We start from the raw sequence: 4582 nt of genomic DNA, 5'->3' as shown, positions 1-4582 counted from the left end.
GGGAGCGCCCCGCCCTGCCCCATCAGATTCCTTGGCACCGCCTGCAGACTTTTGCCGCCCCCGCCCGGTCTCTCCTTGGCCAGTTCGCACAGAGGCAGGGGTAGGAGGGTACTGAAAAGTTTCTCTTCATGGCCAACATCAAAAAATGTGAATATGATAAATAGAATCAAGCAAAACCCTTCCCTCTGCTCCTTGTGACATCCCAGCAGCATCTGACATGTCCACCATCTATGGCATTGCCATAAAGGCAGGATTTTAGACAAAGGCATAAGAAGAGGTGATAGGTAAAACTTACAATAAGATGCTGAGTAAGGAGTTATTTAAACTTCTGAAAAATTGGGAAACTCCCAAAAGCTCAAAGCATGAAGCCATTTAAAGGAGATGCATTGGAATGACCAGAGAACAGCTGCAGGAGGAAATCTGGGAGCAATGGGAAGGACATACATGCAGCTGCTCTAAATGAAGAGATGTCCTTAGATAGGGCCATTTAACCAGGAGTCCTGGAAACACCCAAAGGAAGCGCGTCATGAAATATTATACTGAATGTTGGTGGCAGAGGTAGAGGGGAAGATGAGTATTTCTTCTCCTGCCATCAGTAGAAGAAAGCAGTAGAGCCAGGAAATTGCTGTTCTGGGTGGGAAAACATTACCATTTCTTCAAAGTTCTCCAGTGAGGCAGATAATAAAGATTTGCTTGTATGTTATGGAACAGAGAGATATTGAAACCTGCTCCCCTTTCCATGAACAGGCATGTTCTACTTGTTGGGCCCCAGTACCCTGAGGTGCTGAGCTGGGATTGGCATATCTAAGAGAGGAGCTGAGGTAGAGCAGAGCACCTTGCAGGCTGAGGTGTCTGCTGGAATTGCATGTCCTCCCCATGCCACAGCTTCCCTGCATTTCCCTCCTCCAGCCTCTGTCCCCAGCACAGCCATGGAGGCTCTTTGGCCTCTTGACTTTTCCTGCAGGCATCAAGAGCAGCTGAGCTCTGCCTTTGGCACAGTCAGCCCTGGCCAGCGCAGGCCATGCTCAGCAATTCCTTGTCTGTGCCCGGACTTGCTGCCAGCCCCGGCAGCGGCTGCGGGGCCCCTTTGTGGCCCTGTGCTGGCCCAGCCATGGTGCCACAGCCCCTGTGCAGCCCAGGCCAGGCCAGGAGCATTGGGGCTGGGAACGGCCCCTGTGCCGTGGGGCCCTGGGCAGCCTTGGGGCTCTGTGCCCCATGGCCTCCCTGCTGGGCAGCCTCTGCCAGCTCCTGCAGAGCCCGTGGGGGCTCCTTCTGCTGCCCTGAGCCCGCAGAGCAGGGCAGCGTTGGCTGATGGTCTGAGTCATTCCTAAAGATCCCGTCGGGCTGTCTCAGACACTTGGGGCCAGGGATTCCTTCCAACCTGGGCCACTTTGGGTGGGCACGGGGTGGCCCCAGGGCAGGTGGCAGTGCGTGCAAGGGCCCTTGGTGACAGGGTGCAGCATGGTCACCGTGGAATGGAACGGGACAGGGATTCCAAGGGCCCTTGGTGACACGGTGCAGCATGGTCACCGTGGAATGGAACGGGACAGGGATTCCAAGGGCCCTTGGTGACACCGTGCAGCATGGTCACCATGGAATGGAACGGGGCAGGGATTCCAAGGGCCCTTGGTGACACGCTCTGGCAGAGGTGTTGGCAGTTACAAGTTACAGTTACACTCCACAGTGCTCGGTGCACACGACGAGAGAGGACGCGAGAGAGCGGTGCTGTGAGGAGCCCTCGCACAGCCACTCGTTCCTTGCTGACCCAGAGCTTTCCCGAGGTATTACTCCTGCAGGTGAGCTCGTGGCCAGAGCAGAGCACTTGGTGACCCCTGGCCTTCCCAAGGCAAATCTTCTGCAGCTGCCCTCGAGGGCAGACTGTGGCATTTGCTTTTCACTGTCCTTGACAGGAGTCTCCTGTCCTTGTGGCTGGAGCCCCAAGAGCAGAGTGCAGGACTTGCTGTCCTGTAGCCTTGCCAAGTCTTCACACTTGCAGGTGCCCTCAAGGCACGACTGCAGCACTTGCTGACTTGGACCTTTTCCTTTTCACCTTCTGCAAGCAGCCATGAATCCAGGCAGTGTCGTAGAGCACAGACCTGCGAGCGTGCCCAAGCTGGCCTGGGGGAAGGAGGAGAAAGAAGGCCCTGGAACTGCCCCAGCACAGCAGCCTGAAGAGCTGGAGCAGTTCCAGCCACGGCAGAAGGGTGAGTGGCAGAGCTGGGCCACAGGGCTGGTGCCTGCAGCCAGCTTGGCCCCATGCCATGCCATGCCATGCCATGCCATGCCATGCCATGCCATGCCATGCCATCCCATCCCCTGGGGCCATGCCCATGGTCAGGATGGAATAGGGGCCGGGCAGACACCCCACAGCCGTGCTCCATGCTCTGGGCCGTCACGGGGCTGTCCCTGCCTGGGCAGCGCAGGGCTGGGCTGTGTTCTCCGGCCTCTCCGGCAGCCCCTCAGCTCGGGCTGCGCTCGCTCTTTCCCAGATGCAGCCCTGGACCAGACACAAGAGCAGGAACCCGCCCATGGTCGCTTCCACAGAACAGCACAGGTACCTGCAGCCATCCCCACCTGGGCTGGGCCTGCTGTCACTGCTCAGCCCAGCAGCACACCTGCAGCACCCCATGGCTTCTTGCTCTTCTCCTACAGCTTGTTTGCAAATTCATCAAGAGAATTCGGCAGGAAGAGACCAGTGTCATGAGCCCTGGGCTCAGAGCATACTCAGAGCTCCTCGGACATGAGACCAGTGCCGCCCTGCTGGATTTGCTTGTGCAGAGTGGTGTTCCCAGAGCAGAGCAAGTAAGCAGATGTGGCCAGGCTTCAATTGCCCCATGAGTCACATAGCTTCCCAAGCCACTAGTGCTGGCCCCTGTGAGCCTTTGAGGCCATCGCAGTGCGGCGGGAAGGGAAGCACTTCTCTGGGGACCCTGGGAACGCTGATCCCTCTGGCAGCTTTCCAAGTCTCCCTGTGCCTTCTCCAGGTGCCTGGCATGGTGAGATACATCCACCAGTGGCTCATGGCCAATGATTCTGCTGAGCACAGGCTGGACACCGCCCTGCTGTATCTCACAGAAGCACAGCCAAATGAGGCAGTAATGACACTCCTGCGTGTGGCCCCATCCTGTGACAGGTATGGGGCCCATCTGCCCAGAGGGCTCAGGGCTCACCCCAACCCATCGCCCTGTACAGCCTGGGCCAGGTTTCTGACCAACAGAGAGTCCCAGGGCCCTCTGGCTGCTCCCTTTCCAGGCCCTGGCATGTCAGCCCCAAGCCTGCTGCCATGCTCCCTCGTTGTCCCACAGGGGCCTGTCCCCACAGGGCTGGGCTGCCTGGCTGCTGCTGGAGAGGGGCAGTGGGCAAAGGCAGAGCCGGCAGTCAACCCGGGCCTCTAGAGATGCCCAGACCACGGTGCTGTGTCTGAGATGCCCTGAGACAGAGCTCTAACCCCGCAGAGCTGCCATGGCCATGTGGAAGACCATCATGTGCACACCCTGGACTGCAGAGCTGGCACAGCAGATACTCCTGGATGTGCTGGGGAGCTGGCCAGAGCACAGCATGAGCACCTGCGATGGGAACAGAATGACTGTCTTTGCCCTGGCTGTGAGTTTCTGCCAGTGGACTTTGCTGGCCCCAAGGCCACCTGTCCAGCAGCTCTCCATCCTCCTTTCCCCACTGCATCTCCCTGCCTCAGGCACTGGCCTGAAAGCTGGCCTAGGGACAGCTGCAGGGCCACCAGGCCCGCTGCTCCCCCTGTGTCTCTCTGGGCCTCTCCCTGCCACGCTCGGGCCCTGTCCCACGGACACCTTGGCACTGAACGCTGCCTCGGGGGGCTTCGTCCTTTGCAGGCAACTGTGGTGATATGGAAGATCCTTCAGGAGCGCTGTGTCCCAGATATAGTGGATGAGCATTTCCCGCAGTTATTTGTGCATCTGCTCTTCCAAGTGTTCTTCAGCACCAAAGAGATGCCAGAGGAGGTGGATACCTTCTGGAAGGGATGCCAGGAAGAACATGGCCTTGCCAGCAGCCCCAACAGGTGCTCTATCCCAATCCTTCTGTCCCTGCCACATGGCCAGGGCAGGAGCCAGTGCTCCCAGTGTGACCCGGGCTTTGCTCTGCACTCAGGTTTGCAGTGAGGACCCTGAAGTCCCTGCTGTGCCAAATGGACTATGAGGATGTGGTGTTGTCAATGGAGCGCAAGCGTGGCTGGGACACGCTGCTCTGTGCTGACACCCACATTTATGCCGTGGGTCTGCTGGCCAGGTGAGACCCCCTTCTCCCCATTGCTCCCGGCATTTGTGCTCTGTGTCTGGGATATCCCACTCAGTCCCCATGGCCATGGGCCAGAGGGACAAGGGACAGCCAAGCAGACTGGGAAAGGCTGGGAGAGGAGGGTGCCCAGCAGCAGCCACATCTCAAAGGGCCCAGGTCCCCCTGCAGGGTGGGGGGTAAAGACAAGAACTGCATCAGTCTGTCCTGGGAGGGGCTTCCCCCCCCGACTCAGGGTCTTAGTGTCGTAGGAGCGGGCCCCCGGCCAGTAATTATCACTGACTCCATGTATTTCAGAGGTCCGATCAATAAT

This window comes from Lonchura striata, chromosome 31 (assembly GCF_050655825.1).
Source record: "Lonchura striata isolate lonStrDom1 chromosome 31, ASM5065582v1, whole genome shotgun sequence".
NCBI lineage: Eukaryota > Metazoa > Chordata > Aves > Passeriformes > Estrildidae > Lonchura > Lonchura striata.
The sequence above is the reverse complement of the archived record's forward strand: the minus strand, read 5'-3'. Positions refer to the sequence as shown.